General features: G+C 35.4%; 1 protein-coding gene across 5 annotated transcripts in view; it reads right to left on the bottom strand.

Annotated features, from left to right (window-relative positions):
* LOC149565284 (methionine aminopeptidase 1A-like) overlaps nucleotides 1–21,439 on the bottom strand; it is a 164,990-nt gene extending 143,551 nt beyond the window's left edge. For 2 of the 5 annotated variants that reach the window (XR_016362029.1, XM_089818821.1), the window contains exon 1: nucleotides 20,997–21,373. The gene's annotated coding sequence lies outside the window, so the exon portion shown is untranslated. Of the gene's footprint in view, nucleotides 1–12,526; nucleotides 14,460–20,996 lie in introns of those variants that run through there. The other 3 variants (XM_089818823.1, XM_089818825.1, XM_089818824.1) reach the window with 2 other exon arrangements.
* Nucleotides 21,440–21,967: the final 528 nt, after the last annotated feature.

Here is a 21,967-nt window from a genome sequence, read left to right as displayed (position 1 = left end):
AAGTGAATATACATTAAATTTTGAATTAACAATCACAATATTTGATGAACAACAATTCAGCGATATGCAAACTTGATGATTACCATTGGTGATCTAGGTGGAAAAACAGTTATTTATAACATTTACAAAGCTAAGGCACAAAAATAAATAGATGTAATAAAACCAAATACAACATATACTCTAAAAATAATTGATTGCATTAAACACAATTTTTACCAAAAGATCCTACCCTCTAATGCTAAAACTTAAACCATTTTAACCTCTAATTAAGTTGTAAATTCAATTTAATACAAGCCATGACTTGATACACTCACATATCTTAGAATGGCAATAGATCTAAAAATAGCTAACTCTGTGTTATAAATAACAAATGCTAAAATAAATCGTGCTCTAATAAGTTCAATTGAGAATAAGAAAATCCCAAAATATGCCCTTCTTTCTTAAGAAGGTGACAACTAAAAAGTATTCTGGATAGGGATCTATAGATGACTTTGATGATTCTACAATTATCTCACTAATCATGGCTAACCCCTTGAAAAACCTTGAAAATCTACTTCAATGTTTTAAATTCATTTAACTGACATACACTTATGCTCTGGACAAACGCCAATATGCTATAATAACAAAAACAGCTTTTAAGTTGCACTTTTGATTTCCTTTATATAGTTGTACACTTACATCATTTAGCGCACTTAAAAACTATACTATAATATTTGTACTTTAAATAGGTGTGCCCCTCTACCCAAGCACAAACCTGACAATAAGGGTTTCAAACTTTAATGTGGATCTCTAAAAAACCTTTGTTGAGGTGTGCACTTGCACCCTAGATGTGCACCTAACAATTCAATTTGAAAGTTCTCTTGGTGAAGTGGGAACAACAACGTCTCACATCCACCTATGGTTTTTAATCTTTGCATTGAACATTTAACATTTCCTTTATAAGGTTTGTAATGTCTCCAAGTTTTAAAAAATCAAATTTGCCCTAGGTCACAATTCTAATTAAAACAAAGTAGGATAAGAGATATCTTTTACTTTGATTGAGACCTAGAAAACAAGTTAAAGATCATTTATAATCATAATTCATAAAATACATTTCTTTAATTAGAAATAAGCATATACTAAAATTATAGATCTAATCACAAAATTGCCCCCATCAGTTTAAGAGGGCTCCGCAATAGAAAAGTTAGGGTGACTAACCCTAGAGATCCTCTGTTGTAGACCCTAGAGCAGATCCTTCCCTCTTGGCCTCATGTAGCCCGTGCCATCCATGTGAGGTGGAATACCTAGTGAGGTGTCCTATACCTATTCCCATCAAACTTGCCACTTCTATCATGATTCCCATGATTGAACATTCTTAATGCATTCACTACCATAATGGAGAGTATGAGAAGCATTTACAATAGGGTGCCCTAGTAGTCCATCCTTTCTAAGCCCAAAGGCGGAGCACACTTTGTACCTCTTTGGCCTCATGGGACTCCCCGGTCTTATATTGTGAGGTGGTGTACCTAGAAAATGATCTCATCACGGTTTCCCTACTTGTAATTTCCCATTTCCTCTACCATGGCTGACCTTAAGAATCAATCAGTACATATAAAGAATTCAATCTTATGCATGTATTCTGTGTATGTGATAATCAGTCATCAACAGCATCCTAATCAATAATGAGCAGATATTGATAATTTTTCTTATAAAACGTATTTATGTGTAATGGTATGAAGACGTGGCCTAAATCAAACAAATTTACTTGTAAAAGGTATTATGGACAAAGTGTGGTAGACTATATAATATGTTCACAATCAATCGTCACCAAAGTAGTTGATTTCAGAATTAAACAATGTCCTATAGAGCTAAATTCAGACCATATGCCTCTTTGTATTAAATACAATATGAAGATCAAAAGATTGAAAAGTGATCAGGTCCTAGATGAAAGCACAAAAGGACACAAAGAGGGCAAGATTCTTATAAACAACGAAAATAAAAAGATAGTTTGCATCGCTCTTGAACAGTAGATCCAAATGCATCATGACATCACGAATATCAAGGAAAACAGTAATAAGAAAAGTCACATCAGCAACAGTTTTCTAATCCCACTAATTCAGGGAGCACTAAAGGGTTGCAAGAGAACAAGGATAAAGAAGAGCACCTCAAACACCTTTCCAGTTAACCCATGGTATGACGAAGAATGCAAGGTCGCAAAAAGGAAATTTAAAGGGAGAAAGGAAAACAAAACAATCATAAGAGAATACAAATAGCTGATCAAATCCACAAAAGAAGAATATGTGATTAATCGGAGGAAGGAGCTAATCATGTTAGGAAAGCACAATCCTAAAGATTTTTGGAGTAAGTTACAACAAGCTAGGAAATAAGTTGAACATAAAATTACGGATTCTCAATGGTTAGAGTATGCAAAGACTCTTTATGAGAGACCGGAGGATGAAGTTTCACTCCCCACAACCAATAATTCTGATGAACTATTTTCTGATGAAGACATTACTCTAGGGATAAAGAGAGTAGCAAGTGGAAAAGCTCAAGATATTGATGGGCTGCAGGCTGAATTTCTGAAGTGGGGGGCAGATTTGTTGACTCCACACATCAAGAACATTTTTAATATAGTCACACAAGGCTACTTTCCCATGGAGTGGACCACCAATGTAGTTATTCCTCTCCATTAGAGCGAGAATGTCAACAACCCTTCCAACTACCACACCACCATGGTGAACCCCCTATTAAGAAAACTCTACTAGAGTATGGTAGAGTGGATAATCAGCCAATGGACAGAAAAAGAAGGGAAAAGAGTTATGGGACAGGCGGGTTTCAGACCAAAACTTTCCACCATTGATCACTGCATTACCCTAAGGTTTCTCATCAAAAAAGTGTGGGATAAACAGGGGGAAGAGACTTTTTTCTGCTTTGTTGACTTTAAGAAAGCTTTGGACACAATCCCTAGGGATAAGTTATGCAATAGGATGGAAGAATTAGAGGTCCCAACAGAGTATAGAGCTGCTGTTTATAAACTTTATGAACAGGCTCAAGTGAAAATCAGAACCAAAGTGGGCATGTCAGAATGCTTTGGTAGCGACATAGGGGTCAAACAGGGATGCCCGTTATCGCCTACCTTGTTTGGCCTCTATATTGACAAGTTAGAGGAATGGTTAAAAAAGCCAATGGAGAGGGAATTCAGCTGGCTGAATATGTGATCAGATTGCTTTTGTATGCTGATGACCTCATTCTCATTGCTAAAACAGCACAGGGGCTGAGGGAAAATTTGAAGAACTTAGAAACCTTTTGCACAAAAGTAGGGATGGAGGTCAACACTTCTAAGACCAAGATCATGGTCTTTTCCTTGAGAAAGAGAAAACAACAATGCACTTTCATATTTAATGACAAAGCGCTAGAAGTTGTAGAAGAATACGAGTATTTAGGGATAGATTTTCATTACCGGCTCAATTGGGAAACATGCAGATCAAAAAGGATACAGGGGGGATAGAAGGCATCTTATCTTCTTCAAAATAGGTGCAGGACAGAAAAGTTATGGGATTGGAAGACTAGGAAAACCCTCGTTGGGTTGCTGGTGATACCAGTTATTTTATATGGCAGCGAAGTATGGGGGAGCAATGTACCAAACCATAAATGGCAACAAATTGAAAGAATTCAGAAACACTTCATCACAACTAATCTCAAAATCAAATCCACAATCCCATACAAGATTATTTTAGCGGAGGCGGGCATGTTCCCGGTGGAGACCTTGGCAATTGTTAGATTGCTAAGCTATCTAAAAAAGGTGAGTAAAATGGATGCACATCATTGGCCTAGTAGGTTGGTTAACGAAGAATTGGCTCGTCGAAAGAAGACATGGAAGAAACAAAAAAATAAATGGTTCAATAAGTGGAACATTAACTACCAAGAATGCTCGGAAAACAATTCTGAAATAAAAAATGGATGGCAAGAAAAGTCAAATCTGTCATGTGGGCAAACCAGTTAGGTCGAATAAATGCGTATTATGTCATAGACTTTAATCCCACATGCGAACATAACGACAAAGAATATTTAGGAGCCGAGATCAAAGGAAAGGCAAAGTCCTAATCGCTCAATTGACATTAGGTTCCCACCGTTTGAGATGTGAAACTAGTAGATGGAAGGTAAAAATCCTAATCGCTCAATTGAGATCTGGTTCCCACCGTTTGAGATGTGAAATTGGTAGATGGAAGGTCCCTAAGGAAGAGTGGGAGGACAAAATTTGTAGATTTTGCAATGAGGGTGTGGTGGAAACAGAGTGGCACTATCTGAAGGATTATACAGCATACGAAGACATTCGCAGCCAACACAAAGAAACGTTAAAAGTGAACAACATAAAAGACCTTTTCGAAGGACCGAGACTCCTCAAGGAGGCCATTTTACTTATGTAGATTCACAACAAAAGAGACAGGCTGGAGAAATCACATCACACTGACTATGAGTTTTATGTAGGTCCCTTAGGCTTATGGCCTCATGGACGTCATTAAAAATCATTTATTCATTCATTATGTTATTGTAAGCAGATGTAACAACAATGCATCATCAGCCAGTCTTGTGCAGATATAAATGGTACTTATCATACCACATATAAGGAATTCATATTAAAAACCACAATCTATGTTCGGATCTTCTGTGTATTATTAATTGGTAATGCCAAATCCGCTTACTTCCCTTGTGATTTGATGCCCTTCTTCAATGAAGTTCTTCTCTTTTATATCTCCTTTGATTGTAGGGAATCACTCCATTTCATTTGTCAATGCCCTTATGAAAGGGTCAAACTCTTTGGTTATGAAAAGACACATCTATTTGACAACAACTGCTGCCCCTTTCACTTCTTATTGAATCTTCACCTACCTCTCACTTCTCAAATCCGCCTTACTGCTTTTCAAATCTACACATATCCCATTTAAAATCTATTACAAAGTAATTGGAAAATATTTGCTTGTTATTAATAGTGATCAAGATATCAATTTATACAAGAGACTGAACAATGTTTCCTTAAGAAACAATCGTAAAGAATGGAAAGATTCTACTCTAGCTAAGAGAAAACTAACAGTTATCTACAACTAACTAAAGAATAGAAACATTCTATTCTAGAAACAGAAAACTGAATATTAGAAACATTCTAATATTTACAGAAGATTACAATAGATAACCATTAGATACTAAATAGAGATAATAGAAACTATCTATTATCGTCTGTTCATGGGTGTATTGGGGCTAATCCAATCTCGAAAAGGGAGAAGGTGTTATGATACCTCCAGAGGAGGAATGGATCAAAATTAATTTTGATGGGGCTGCAAGGGGCAACCCAGGTGTATCAGGGTGTGGATGTGTGGCAAGAGATCATAAAGGCAATATAATTGTGTTAACAGCCAAAAGATTGCCGGATGGTACTAATGATATTGCAGAATGTTTAACTGCCAAGGAAGCTTCGGGGTTAGGAGAAAAAATTGGATGTCAATGTATACATTTAAAAGGTGACTCGGAAATCATTATCAATGGCATCAAGAAAGGCAAGATGGAAGCATGGCATTTGGATCAAAGTATACGGCAAATCAAGGAGTTGCTGCTAGACTTCGAGGATTTTAAAGTTTCACACTGCTACAGGGAAGCGAATAAAGTGGCAGATCGGTTAGCCAACTTAGGTGTCAATTCAACATTGGGTCCTCAATATGTAATTTGTGAGGACTTCCGTCACCTTGGAGAGTAGATAAAGAGAGGAAATTAGGTGACCACTAGAGTAAATAATCCACTCATTGTACCTCAATTTGAAGTCTGAAGCAATATGATTTAGACTCGCGAGGACATTAATCATCCCAGGGTATGCAGAATTGTCCATGATACCAATGCATTCCTCACGCGTGTCAAAGAAGTGTTTGGTTGGCTTTGGTACGTTTTCCAAAGAGTTCCGAGGATGTTCAATTCAAGCAGAAGTTAGGGAAAGATCATTGTTTTTCTCTAAGACAAAAAAGGAGGCGAATTTTGCTCTTGGTTCAAATTCGCAAATACAAACTTATGAAGGTCGGATTTCTCTGCAGCACCTGAAACACATTTTCGTTATTGAGGACCTGAGCTTTATGAAGGGTGTTCAGTAACTATTTGGGCCATGGTATTTGGATGATTTTTGAAAGAGGAGGTCCAATTTGAACGTGGCCTATCTATTTGTGGCGTTGGCTTTGTTGGTGGGGGGATCAAAAGATGAGGTTCGACGGGTGGTAGTTGCAAGCATCAACAGGCAATGGCTTCTGGGACTGGACAAAATTATTGAACGAGTTGATCTGAGGGTGGGAATTGAAATGGGCACCGAACCCTGGCGATTGATTTGCGGAGGGGATTCCTCTATCCAACCGTTGGTGATGTGGTCGTCTTCAAATCCATAGGGCGTGCATATCCCTAAATTTGTTGAGGGATGGAAATTGATCATGGATTACATGGCTAAGAACATTTGGGTGCCGAAGGAGGAGGGGCGCGGTTTTATGAAGGCTATGCCAAGGAAGAGCACTTTGGCCCCTGGACAAAAACTCCGACATCAGATTATGAAGAAATCTCAGCTAAATGAGGGGGCATCAACTACAAAGGAAATGTGGGTAGATGCTTCTTTGCTGTGAGAGGAGGGAAAAGGTAGGGGAAAGCACTGTAGGTTGGCGTAGGGACTATCAATGGAGGATGATCACACAACCCCAACATTTACTCACGAGGAAGCGGCAAACTAGTTCAAGGAATCACTGACAATGGAGGTGGTGGCACTTATTTTTGTGTTCAAGTTTGGATAATGAATAGGTGGGTGTTTGTATTTTCAGAGTGTTAATACTCTGTTTTGTGTTATATTTACCTAATGGTATATGTAAGGGTAAGGGTAGCTTAAAATGTAAGGCTTGTTGCCATACTAATATAATGTACTCTCTTTATCAATATCAATACAAACAAATATTACCAATCAAAAAAAAAGAAACTATCTATTATCATAATAAGATCTATGTATCTTCTTCTAGATCTTTATAGCTTATTTTCTTTTTTCCTTCTCAATTCTTATTTTAGATTCCTCCTTATACTTTTGTTCTGAATCTTCTCTAGATCTCCTCTGCTCCCTTCCCTCCATTCCATTTAATCCTTCTTCCCCTTAATATTTTCCAACATGAGGGAGAGGCCACACCTCTTCATCATGTCTATCTTTTGGCAAGAGTCTCAACTCTTCATAATTGTCCCTCTTTGAAAGAGTCACAGCCTTTCATAATTATAAGCCTTTCGAAATGTCACAACCCTTAGGAAGAGTCACAATCCTAAATCATTGACGCCCTTTGAAAGAGTCACTTCCTTATTTGCTTCATGTTCCTTTCTTCTTCCATTAATCCTTCTTGAATTCCTATGCTCCCCTCTCCTTCTGCCCTCCATATCCCCTTTCAAATGAACTCTCCTCCCTTTTATATCTTATGTTAAGGGAGTCACAATTCTTCTTTATGTATTTGTTGACCTTTCATTAACTTAATTAACTTGTGATTATATTGTATTATTATTTGTTAATAATTTTTATTTTTTTTTAATTAGATCCAATTTTGGAATTTACACTTAAGCTCGTACCTAATAACTAGTTTTCTTTTATCATTGAATCCTTCCTTTATGAGGTCCATCCTTGCTCGTAGGCATGCACTATAAATTGTGCATTAAATTTTCAAAGTGAATTTGCCTCTTTTATGTGGTGACTCCCACATATTAGACACATGTTTGGTAATTCATGACAAAAATTACTCTATACAAAAGCACATGTTGCCTTAGAGCACACACATACCTAACAACGGATTTTTGCAAACCAATCATTTTTCCCTTTATGTTGTGTACGCTAATTTTCAAGCACACACCTATTCATTAGTCGAAATGCATTCATAAGGTGTATTTTCCTCAAGCCACATGCACCTTTAAATAGGGTTTGTGACCTCATAACGTAATTTTGATTGTGTGGTGCAAGCTTCTACCTAAGTGTGTGTGTGTGTAAATAAACTTTGCTCTACTTTTTTATAAACCAAATTTTTCCCTTTGATCAAGTGTGTGCTTAGACCCCAGGTACACACCTACAATTGGACATATTATTGAACACCCAATTTTCCTTCTCTGAGGTCTATCTTCCTATTGCACACACCTATCAAATTTGTGAGTATCAATTAAAGAAGAATGTGATGTAATAAAGATAATAAAACTAATGTAAATAGTTGTGAGAAAAAATTTATTGTAAAAACAGAATCGAAGTAACACAAATGAATAGCTCAATATAATGATAAAAACAGATCTATGCTAAAGACATGAAGAGCTATGTGACATAATCATGATAAGGCTATTATAAGAGGGGAAGGAATACAATTAAGTTTAAAGAAGTTTAGTATGGAAGGGAATGACGATGGAAAGGGGTGTGATATGGAGAAAGGTTGGTCATGAGGTGAGGAAAGCATTATGTACCATAGAAACACCTAAAGCTAAAAATGAGAAAGGAAGTGATAAACAAAGGTTAACACATTTAAGATGTAAAAGGGGTAGGAAGAGTGGTGTTTGAAATCGAGCCAAAGAAAAAGGAAACAAAATATTTAACTTGTGGTCCAAGAAAATGAAATAGGATGTGAGAAGGAAGAAAGACGAAGGCGAAGACAAGTGATATTGAGTTGAGGGTGGGCAGGGTACAGTTGTAAGGAGTCAAAAAACAAATTGAAAAAAACTTTAATCAATGTGAATGCCATTATTAGTTTTAATTTTAAAAGTATTTATGATTGATTGCCAAGAATAGCTCAGAATGCATCCCTCCTCTCTTAATTCCCATCATTTCTCTTAATTTCCTCCTATAATAAGGGCAACGATTTTGGTGACCTTGAAATGGATATAATGTCTATTGTGGACAAATGTTCCATTTGAGATGACCTGCCAATAGCGTTGATAGTACAACCAGTTACAAATATTTACAAGTGTCACAGAAAAACACTTTTTGAGACTCCAATATCTTGAAGAAATTGTCATTGGTACTTAACTTTAGGATATATAACAGAAACTTAGCTTTCCTAAGAATTTAAAGGAAGTTAAGATACCTTCATTCTTCAATAACTTTGAAATTTTATTTGATTATTATTGCATGTCTCAACCAACTCGCATGAACACTCTTGTAATGGGCTTGATGGACTACCTATGCATTCTACAAACCTTAGTAATGAGAGATGTTTCTCATTTGATCTGATCACCATCATAGACTCAAAAAGTTTGTGTGGCAACAATTTTTTGAATGCTTGCTTTCTGAACCAGATGATAATGAAAGCACACATGTAGGTAAAGGCTAATGTGCATGGATTTGTTGTACAACTAATGCATAATAGAACCATCAGGTTTCTAGTGAGAAAGAATGTCCAGAAAAGGATTCTCATGCTCCAACTTTTTAGGGAAAAGATACATTGTCTAACAAGTATTGAATTTAAGCAGCAAATTTTTTTTAAATGAAAACAAAACTCTAATGCGGGACTAACCTGCGTGAATTGATGATTGGCATGAACCAAAAAAAAAAAACTTTCCCTATTTTGTAACAACCACTTTTCCCAAGTCTTAATTAACAACTAACATAGTCAAAGAGAAACAGTTATTATTTGAATTTCATAGGAAGACAGTTATATCAGTCATGTTCATGTGAATGAGATTTACCGATAAAATCAGTTAGACAAAATTTTCTTAACGAAGAACTTAAAACACCATCAATGAATTTACTATGGTAATTAAAATCCACATGCCGCAAAATTTGAACCGATAAATCATTGTAAGAATGCTTCTGAAATCACCCAGATTAGTCCACAAATACCACTATAACAAAATTATATAACGACTATCATTCAATACTGCTATATCAAAATCAAATGATGATTACTATTAAATACCACTACATAAAATTAGGGCATCACAAACCACTGTATCACTTAGGGCTTCAGATACCACTGAATCAGTTAGGGCTTCAGATACCACTGTATAATTCATTTCCTTCCAATTGCTTAACTATGGCAATAGCTCAAAATTAGAAGCAATGCTCATATTTATTATTCATATAAATGAAAGATAACAATCCACCAAATAAAACTATCTCTCTCAACCAAATGTAAAATAACTCAATTAACCTTACCTTGGTCTTGCATATACATCATTAAAGTAAAAATACCTGTTTCCAATAAACAATTGAATGCATAGCTTATCTCTATCTGACGCACGTCCGACATCTTGGGGAGAGGTGAAACATTGTCAAAGGCTTAACCACCCAACCTCGGACCTTAACCTATTCCCCACACAATCTCTAGCGAGAAAGGCCCTCCCTACCCGGAATTGGACTTGGAACATCTGTCATCTACTGAGCATCCAAGTATTTAGACACACCATTCGACTTGACAGCCAGAGGATACAATTAACAAGATTCATGCATGAGCTATTAAATAATATTATTCTAGATTTAATGTATCATATCTAACTTTTATTTTCTAAAACATTGCAAACTCCATCTCACCTCTTCACCCTTTTTCATGGCTATACAGCCGGTGAATCCTAGGTGTTCGGATCTCAGAGCATTCAGCTTTGTCTGCTAATTCCCAACAAATTCATGAATAACATATATGTTCTAGTTTATAACAATTTGTGATATGAAAAGGATATTCATATAGATTTCAGAATTTATTGTTTAATTAATGTAATTTAATCATTTCTGATTTCTCTTTTGCGTTCTTGCTGAATCACTCCACCTCTTCACCATTTCATGGCTATCAGCCGATGAATCTCAAGTGCCGGAAAGATTATGAACATTCTTTCTTCTATCTACACCTCTTCACCATTTCATGGCTATACAGTCGGTGAATCCTCGGTGTTTAGAATCTATGAGTATTCTAATCTTTGTTTTGGAAATTATAACAGCATGTTTATTGATGTTGGTTCAAATACTCATTACAGCTACTATTCGATCTCATAATAATGTTACGATTTTACAGAGATAAAACTAAAAAGATCTCAATGACTCTATGAAATGCAAGAGGCCATCAGCAAGGTATTTGTATTAAAACTAAGTATGTTCGGCTGCATTTGAACTGTTACTTAAAGAAGGAAGATTTATGATATTCGAATGCATGTAATGTTTCATTCACAGTCCTAGCATTTCATGTCTGGTTGTAGTCGGACTTATACTCCAGAAAGGAAAGAAATTCGAATACATATATTTTATTGTTCATATTTCCAGCAATGTAAAAGCCGGCTGATTTAGAAATTAAACATATTGAAATGATAACTTAGGACCTGATAAGAATTCAATAATGCTGTGAAGATCTTGAAATCTAATTGGTTTCCTCCAGTTGCTTGAGACGTCACCTTTAGAGCATACAATCTCTGATTCTTAGCCGGATTACTTGCACACCAAAGGGAAGATATCGTTCTGATTGATCAAAGTTATTCATCAACAAATGCAGGGTATCGGCAGGAGTAAAATTTACTGAATACAGAGATGAAGTCGGGTGTTAAAGAAGTTGGAAATAAAAAAGCAGAAGGAATTTGGAAATGTGTAAAACGTATGGAATTTAATAATAAGTCCGACTCCTCTCACAACTAAATAAGAAGAATGGTTGTGACTTCTTGGTTCTCGTTTTCAAAGGTTATAAGCCATTCGAATTCCCAAGTATTAAATCGATTAATCATGCCAAGTGTTAATTTTGAATATTATAATAATTCGAATGTTAATATATTTTGAATATTATTATTATAATATAAACTTGCATACGTTCATGTAAGTATATCAATGGGGTGACATCATTATATTAAGTTATTATAATGTAATGGTGTCATTTCATTTTTATATTTATATGCACGTAATATAAATATTTATTATAATAATATGATGAAAGAGATAAATTTAAATCCTTGAGGTACATTTTATGTTTTAATCTCAATTGTTTATGTTTCTCAAATTATTTATTTAAATAGCTCATGCGGGTCCCACAGATGTATCCTGTTTCAAGTCGCTAGGTCCTCAACCCATCTACCCAAGGATAGTGATGCTCCTATGCCTAATTCTTTTCTGACAATGCTTCCACCCCTTCAACGTGTTTCCTATAAGGAAATTCTCCACAGTTAAATTATATTATCATAATAAATTATTTAATCATAAATAATCATAACGGTTAAACATATTATCAATTCCATGAATTCGTGATAAATGATCAACTAGCTTGTTATCTTTACTTGAAATTATAGCAACTAACCATCTTACCATTTTGCAAAATTATAACAAATTAAACTGCCAACTGACTTCATGTGAACCTCAATGGCTATACTTCAAATTAGGTCAAAAATCGGGATGTAACATGTTTGTTTTGGTTTATTTCCTAACTTTATTGTCTTTGGTATCTCTATGATTAGTTTTGCAGAATTCGTTCTCTCTGGTTCTAGAAATAAATCAGGTGAAGGAAAAGTTATAAAATACAGATACTATCAGATTTTCTCATAATGAAAGTGCCTTGCAAACCTTAAGCAAGTGCAATCGGCCGATGAGGAAGTCTTGGAAGAACAACTCATCAGCAATTGGTAGTTGCACAAGAATTCTGAATAAACTTTGTCATACAACATTATAAGCAGCCCATGCAACATGACAAGTTGATGCCATGTATAGAGCAACAGTGGGATGTTTTCTAGCTGTGATGTTATGCATTTGGCAGGCATAAAGCCGAATCCTCCAACCTTTGTATGTGTCCTTGTTAAAGATTTGGTAGCTGCGAGAGAGTTTCTTCATACCTGTATTGACCAATAACAGTTAACAGTTCTTGTTATGCTGGTTTATGTCTTCCATCTCATGGTTTGGGCACTTGTGTATATGTTTTATCAATCACTGCTTTGCATCATTGGGAGCTGGTTCTCATTTCCAGCAGACTCTTTTGTATTTACATATTCTACTGAAATTACACTGACATCTTTCTTGAACTGCCACTACTCAGCCTTATGTAACCATGTGCCTAGCTTTTATGGGTTGTATATGTTCATCGTCTTTTAGCAACCGTCTTCAGACTATTGTTGACATTTTATCATGTGTTCCTTTTAAGCATCATATGTTACAGTTTCTTAAGTTTTCTTTGCTACCGTCAATATGGCTCTTGCAGTGGATTGTATTAAATCTCAATGTCTCATGTGGACGGTGATTATGATGTGCCATGTAACGTCTGGCATCTTCACTGTCAACAACTTATCTTGTGTAACGACAGTGCCAGACTTGTCATACTCATCAGTTGGATAGAGTGCTGCATTGACAAAAATTTGGGTGTTGATCATTTTTTGAGAATTATCGCAGACCTCAACAATCATTATATTCTGATTTTTCCCATATCTGGAAAAATTTATTATCGGGCATAGCTGTGTAGATAGTTCAGTTGATAATTTATGTATTTTGTAAGAATTATATGACTATTTGTGAATTTGATCTGCATATGATCAATATATTTTGTAAGACGTTTTTAGTCGGTAAAGTATCTCTGAGATACTTTTATCTTTTGTTTATTCAGTCTTCATAGAAAAAGAGATCAATCTGTGTATAAGATGAATAAGGTTTATTGATTGAATGTCCAGTGTCTTCAATCATAAGTGAGAGATCATTGTGTTTGTTTTGAGAATTCAATAAAGGATATATATTTTGTGGGCTGGGTTTTTCACCCTCAAGTGGAGGGTTTTCCCAGGATAAGTTTTTTGTTTTCACTATTCTGTTGTGCTTTGAATTTCAGTTCTTTGCTTATTTATGCATTCTGGTTCAAGTTTTAATACTCCTGACCTGTCTGAAGGTGAGAGCTTTGGAAATCAGTATGAACATCCACCAAAGTATAAAGAATATGAAATTTTGTCAAATTTAGTTGTCACTGCCCTGTGCCAACATTTCTACAAAGTGTGTACGCATAGACAGGACATGCAGGCCTGTTGTCAAACAACCTTCCAATAATGGTTGGTTGCAATTAATGCAGGATATGAATAAATGGATTTGTTGAGAGGCTTTGGAAGCTTTCAAGCAAATAAATTGGCAGGTGTAAACTTAAAATCAACTTTAACAACTTCTACCAACATCCTTCTAGCCCATGCCAAATGGGAGCTTTGAAACAGATTATCGATATCCATCAAAGCATCATGGAGAGGAAATTATGTCAGCTGTTGCAAATGCAATTGCCACTGTTGACATGAATGCAAATGTGGAAGTATAAACAGGGTCAACGAGTTGTTGGATAGATTGCCTCAACAAAATGTGGTCCCTTAAAATGCAAAGATTGCAGGATATTCCGAAAAAACCCTGAATTTGTAACGCAGGCTTTACAAATTTCAAGCCTTGCCCTGACAAATAACATCCAAGACAGTGAACATGGAGAAATTAGTGACAAGCAGTGTTACCTTCCAAGGATCCAGCACAAAACAAAATCAAGAAAATGCACGAAGAGGGAGTTGTTAAGACAAGTGCAAGAAAGAAGTTGAAAGCTTGGAATCTGGGGAATAAAGAAGTTGCATAAACAACTGTGGAATAGGGGCACTGTGTAGAGAAAAATGAAGGATGGGAACACTGGTTAAAGATTAACACCTGCACACAAGAACGAAAAGGACCCTGCATGAAGATAGGTGTGGGGGGAAAGTAACCTAAGAGAGGGAAGTATGTGTAGTGAGTGATCCAAGAGCTCGGTGGGACTGTGTTGAGAAGACAAGAAAGCAGTACCAAGATATAGGAGAGTATTAAGGAGAAGAAAAAGAGTGTTTGTGGGTGTGCAGAGATGAGAGGCATTGGGCAGTGATGAGCCGATAAGACTTGATGGAAGAGGTCAGAACCAGAAGAGGGATGGCGGATCAATAGAATATAAAGGTTATGTGTACAAAGAGGCCAGTAGAAGGCCCAATTCATGAATTGTGTGCTTGCAAATTTGATTTTATATTTCTTTGTTGCAATCTATTGCTAAATTGAAGCACAGAATCTCTGTGCTTGTTTTGTGTTATATGTGTTGAAGTTGATGGCGAAAAAATTCTCTTGCATCAAACTTCTATGAATTGGAGCATAATTTCACTAAAATGTTTTTCAAGCATAGAAAACCAGTGTTCTACAGGGATGCATCCTTTGGGAAAATCCAGCTGATCCTGTCCTGGGCATATGGTGCAGTAGAACCTATATAAAAAGGCGCAATAAGAGGCTCCATGAGGATATAATACATTTAATTACTTATCATGATCTTTAAAATGTGTTTTGAATCCATTTTGAGTCAATGTGTAAGGCTAAATAAAGCCATTTGCAATAATTGTCAAAGTGCATAGTATGATCAAAATTACGAAAATAAATCTTCGAAAGGGTAGTAATATTTTTAAATTTCATAGGTAGTCTATTTTGACATGTTAGTAAGGGTTTTATAAAGTTCATATGTCATTTGTATAAAAAATGCAAAAGTGCCAATCATGTAATAAAATATTGTTACAAAAAGTTGACAATATGAAAAGTTGATGTAAAGAGGAAGGTGAAGAGTCATAGGGAGTAGATTATAGGTTATAGAAGTTGTGAAATCTTTAATATGATGAATTGGACATGATTTATATGGGATATTAAGATTTGAATGGTTGGAGAAGTTATGAGGAGAATAGAAATGAAAAGAGGTTTTATTTTACAAGTTTTATGTTAATTTTCTGAGTATTTTTCCAAACATCTGATTGTTGATTTTGTTGGTATTAGCACATGTGAAATGATAAAAACTTGCAATTTGTATTTTGGCAAAGATCTCTGAGTTGTCTTTCCTCTAGTTTTGGTCTGCTCAAATTTTATCGTGATTTGCAGAAATTACGGTCATTTTAGTGAAGGCGGGTCTAAACCTATTTTTTAATTAGCAGTTTTCGAAAAAGTGTTATAAGTTTCATTCTCCTCATTAGATTTGGTTGTAACTTGGAGAAGATATTTATAACTCATCCATATTCACTCTCATAAAAGGATTTCTCGTATCTACTCATTTGTATAAAGTTATAAGTGAATCTTTGAATAATTTTGATGTTATTCCAGCTTATAAGTTTTCCTTAATTGATGTGTAAGAGCCCATTGTTGAAACTTCTTGAGTGCTCAATCCCACAAGAAGTTTCCAACGGTGTAGCTCTGCATCATTTTTGGTATTAGAGCAGCAAAAGGTCTGGGAGAAGAGAGAATAATGGCTTTACAAAGAGTGAAATATAGTTTGTAAAGATGTTGAGTAAACTTATGCAAGATCATAAGAAAAAGAGAAAGGAAGAAGAGAGGAAGAAAAGAAAAAAGGAAGAAAGGAAACAAGAATTAGATAGAATGAAACAAGAGATAGAAGAGAAAATGAGAATCCTAATTGAAGAATATGAAGAAAGGACAACGAAACTAAAAAAGCAATTGAAGAAAAACATGGATAAGGAAAATGGTGCTTTGAAGCAGCCATTCATTGAGAGTACAAAGGTATGTGAAGATGGAATAGAGATAATGGTTACCAAAGAAGAGAAGAGTTTATTTTTCCATTGGAAGGGCAAAAGGAACAAATTGATTTTGATATCATTCTGATCAAAATATGGATGAGATAGTTGTTGATAAATCTATATGTAGTAAGGTTGTTGTAGAGAAAGAAATAAGTAAAGATTGTTTGTTGATTGAAGAGGGAACACATGAATCCCTTGATATTGAAGGTTTGGGACTTATTGATAACCAAGGAGAAGAAGAGGTTTCTGATTATAACCAGTATGTTACTTTATTTCTTATTGATGGAGGAAAGTATTATAGAAGCAATTGCAACCATGATTGCCACCATTGAATTTGGAGTTATGCTCGAGCAGAATATTTGTCAGAGATGCCATGTCACGTTTTTCAATGAAAATTTGTGAAAATGTGTGAAGGCACGTTCTTCGAAGCAAAAATACAAAAGACCCAAAAGAATTGGAGAGTGACCCAGAAGAGAGCTCTCAGAAAACCCACCAAGAATCTGAAATCAAAATATTTTTGCGACCCCAAAAATTAGGGTTTCGAGCAAAAGTTCAGTCGGCGGCCATGAAGGTTGAATCTGCAAAAATGGCAATTTCTTGGAAAGAAATGGTCGTTTTTTGTTTCAAAGCTCTACTAGAGGCAGAGGCCACACTAAAGATTGGTGTTATAACTCCACAAATGGCAAAGATTGCTGAGTCTTAACCAACAGCGTTTTGTAGAGCCGTCTGAAAACAGCAGCCAAGAAACGAAATGTTTTTTTTCCCGCGATTTTGCAAACGAATCCGACCAAGAAACAAGATGATACCAGTTACGAATCCAGCAGCCAAGGAAAAATCGTGAATTGCAGTCAAATCGACCACAATTGGACCGTGAATCACAAAAACAAAGCCGCGATTTTTCCAAGAAAAAATCCGTGATTTTCAAAAACCTCAGCCAAAAAACTCTAGTCAAAAATCTCAAGGTTTTTGAGATTAGAAAGCAAGGATCGTAGAATAATTTCGAAAATTGGCTCTGATAATTTCGGAAAAGAAATTATAATTTTCGAAAAAATTAAAAAATATGCTCTGATACCATATTACAGAAGTAATTGGTAAAATACTTGCTTGATATTAACAGAGACTAAAAGGTCAATTTATACAAAAGAATGAGACGATGTTTCCTTAGGAAACGATCGTAAAGAATAGAAACACTCTATTCTAGAGAAAGCGAAAAACGAAAGCAAACTAAAGCTTATTAGATATTTACAATAGATAACCATTAACTAATAATAGACGACTTATCTATTATTGTAATAGGAAGTGTGAAATACATAACGTATTCATGAGGACATTCTCATCCAAAAGGAGGATTTAAGCAACATCCATCTTAATATTGATGGTATATTTTTTCTTATAATCTTTGTGCAGGCATTCAGATCTCATATATGATAGATCATGATGCCTATGATGAATCAAGCATGACACTTGAAGACTTGAGTGAAAGAGTGTACATCAAGGTACAAAAGAATTGGAAGACAAGAAAGAGGAAAGACAATCCAAGGGAAATAGAAATAAGAATTGGTTGGACAAGTTTTGAGGAGAATAGAAATAAAAAGAGGTTTTGTTTTACAAGTTTTTATGTTAATTTTCTGCATATTTTCCAAACATCTAACTGTTGGTTTTGTTGGTATGAGCACATGTGAAATGATAAAGACCTGCAATTTATGTTTTTGGAAAGATCTCTGAATTGTCTTTCCTCTAGTTTTGGTTTGCTCAAATTTTATCATGATTTGCAGAAGTTATGGTCATTTTAGTGAAGGCAGGTCTGAACCTAGTTTTGAATTAGCAGTTTTAGAAAAAGTGTTATAAGTTCCATTCTACTCATTAAATTTGGTTGTAACTTGGAGAAATTATTTATAACTCATTCATATTCACTCTCATAAAAGGAATTTTTCATATCTATTCATATGTGAAAGTTATTAGTGAATCTTTGAATAATTTTGATGTTGTTCCAGCTTATAAGTTTTCCTTAATTGATGTGTAAGAGCCCATTGTTGAAACTTCTTGAGTGCTCAATCCCACAAGAAGTTTCCAAAGGTGTAGCTCTGCATCAGCATGTCTGGGGTGCAAGGGCGGCTAAGAAACATCCCTGGGGCTGTCCTCTACACACACAAAAATAACATAAAATGTTTCAGAGATAGACAAAAAGGGGCAAGAAATGGTAAGTCACTAAAACACTGCAGCAGAAAACACACATAACTGGAAGAAGAAAAAAATCTGTGGTCACTGCTAACATTATTTACATGACTAATACTATCAACGAATATAAAGATCAATATCTATAAAGGAACTTAGTCAAGATATCTGCAACATGATCCTATATGGCATAGAGTTGCCAATCAAATCTCTTTGTTTTAGGCAGTTTGCATATGTTTTAGGCAAGCATGGAAAATGAGATTCATTATAACTTTCAACAAATATATTGTTGCAATGCAACATTGTAGCCTGTGTTTACAGCAGGAAAATCATGCGATTGGAATATTTTTTGCATCCAATTGAAATCCCATGGATTAAATTCCCGTCAACTATCTCTATCTGCATTGGTTGCATTCCAACAAACAAACTTAAATGAAATAATGAGGATTATAATATTTACCATCACCTAAGGAGACCCTGGTCTATTGACCAATGCACGAGAATAGTAATTCTAATGTGCATGCTAGAATTAAAATTCTTCTCTTTGATCATCATAAGTTGGCAGATCCCACAAGTAGCAATGGTATGATATAGTATAAATTTGCTCCTGATATTAGGAAAGATAGGAGAAGCAAGCCAAAGATGCCAGCAGAAGCTGCACTGTCGAATTTCATATGAACTCTCGATTCAGCTCTAAATTTCTACACTACGATTCTATAATGTATAATTATCTGATGAATGCATAATAAGTGAATAATTGAAGTTTACTAAATTGTTAAATATTCTGAATTTCTTTTGATTAACATCCCCTAAAATAGTAACTCCGTCCCAGGCTCCAGCCATACCAGAAACACATCCCCCTATCCCATGTCACCTCCATCCTGGAATATACTAGAAAACATTATAATTTTGTTTTGCTCTCTAGCCAGATTCAGATATGTTATCTTCAAATTCTAAGCACATTCTCATTAGTGAATATCTACCATGCGACTTTAAAATCCAAAATTAGACAAATAACTAGTTACAAGCCTGGAAGAGAAACACCAAATCAAGCTCAAAAACATGCCATAGAAAGAAATGTTTATCATTTTGACTTGTAAATGACTACATCTGCCGTAATGCATCTACTACTTCTCCCATAAACGTCAGTACCAAGCAGACCAATTGTAATACAGTCACATGAAAATACAATGTTTCCAGAACAGACACAAAATTATGATTTAGCTTCTTGTATATGAGCTCCTAAAGTTTCACACAAGTAAACCTTTAAAGTACGCGCACACGATAAAGGGAATGCTTATAAGTAACACTAATCCAGTAATGATGGTGTAGTCCTCATAGTCTAAGTTTGCAAATGCAGTAGTGTTACAATTTACCAAGCGACACAATATCCTCACACAAAATTCCTGTTCTATACCCTAAATAGATGACAATTTAGCAGTTCAAAATGCTATTAAGAGTCCAAAGTTCATCCTTCCCACTGCAAACAACGTAACTCTTAGTTTCTGACTCTCTCTTGATGAAATTATAAAATGGATCACAAGGGGCAAAAATGCCTCAAGAACAGAAGGAAAAGTAAGATTCGGCTTCTCTTATTTCAGCTCATTCAGTTTCATACAAGTAAAACTTAGGAGTACACAAACATTATAAAGGCAATGCTTCTAAGTGTAACGCTGATCCAGCATTTGTGATGCAGTCCTCATAATCTAAACTTTCAAATGCACTAGTGTTAGAGCTTACCCAACGACACAGCATCCTGACGTAAAAGTCCTGTTCTATAACCTAAAGAGGACAATTTAGCATTCAAAATGCTAGTAAGAGTCCACAGCTCATCCCTCCCACTGCAAAGAGCCGAACTCTTAATTTTCGACTCTCTCTTGATGGAATTCGTCCATTATTTCTACAATGCAGTGCTAAATACACAATTTCATGGACCGAAATGGCCAACAAGACTTCAAAGGACAATGTTAGTTAAACTCTTTTTTTCTCTGTCTGGTGTGTTTTCTTTTGGTTTTGTTGCTACAGAGCAACTACACTTCAAGGTAAAAGGAAGCTACATGATAAGATTTAACTAAGGTTTATGATGATCCTTCTAAACCTTACACGAGCTTAAACCCCATATTTATATTCTTACATCAATGTATTTGCTTTGCAGATTCATTCTGAACCCCAAAAAAACACTCAAAAAGCTAATGTTTTTAACTGTTCTCAGCACTTACAAGCGTAAAACTAACCATTGCAATTACAAACTAGAAGGGTTATTAAAACAGAAGTGAAACTTAATACACAATTTCGTGATTGCAATGTAAGACAGAGATGTAGTTATAGATTATTACCTATTGACAAGACAAACGGATTGCCCTCGTTGTCCGGAGTATTGAAGTAGAAGTAGTATTAATATGTGTCGCACAGAATATCTTCTGCAACTCCACCGGTATACTGCAAGTAGGATTAGTAAATGGTGCGCGGTAGATTCCCTGAAACTTTAGCAATACGCTTCCAAAATCCATCTACTTTAATTGTATAAATTCTTAACCTGGCCGGACATGAGTCAAGGAAAAGAACTTGGAGGCAGTCAACTGTTCTAGAGGATCACAATGATTGATTTTAGTGACAGTACCTAGGCATTGTCAATGCAGCACTCTTTAAGTTAATTAACAAGCTCTTGGTGAGCTAGAGCCCTGCCTCCAGAAGAACTAGGAGAAATAGGAGCAAGGCTAAAGTAGCAAAGCTTTCTAAACTAAATTGAACTTATAATGAAGGCAATTGAACTTATAATGAAGGTTTGAGAAGGTAATGAAAAAGAAAAGAAGATCAATCGAGCAATGGTTCAAACATGTCAATCGGAAAATAAAAAATCAATTGCACTAACAATTCAAAGAACATCTCAAGATTAATTATTATTATGTGTTAATTTCAAGTAGATTTGAACCCAAGACCTCCCAATAAGAGACTCGCAATTTACCGATGCATTGTACGTGACAAGGATCCTCCTTCCTCGGTTGGTGTTGTGCTGGTAGCTTGAGGATTTCTTTGTTTTCTGTTATTTTTTACAGTTTTTTGATGAATAGTTGATTTCCGGGAGTGGCCATATGAACTTACGGGGTGATCTTGTATCCCCCGACTCCTTTTTTTGTGAATATGTAACTTTATTGTATTTTTTTAATATAAGGAAGAGACTATTCATCCAAAAAAAAAAAGCCTCAAGTACAAAGAATAGATTAAAAAAATATTGAAGCAACCCCATAGAAACCACAAGAGTAGAAATGATTGATTTGATCATCGTGCTTAAATGATTGATTTGATC

This window comes from Cupressus sempervirens, chromosome 3 (genome assembly GCF_028749045.1).
Source record: "Cupressus sempervirens isolate cs-2001-9-10 chromosome 3, ASM2874904v1, whole genome shotgun sequence".
Taxonomy (NCBI): domain Eukaryota; kingdom Viridiplantae; phylum Streptophyta; class Pinopsida; order Cupressales; family Cupressaceae; genus Cupressus; species Cupressus sempervirens.
This window is presented reverse-complemented; position numbering and strand designations above follow the sequence as displayed.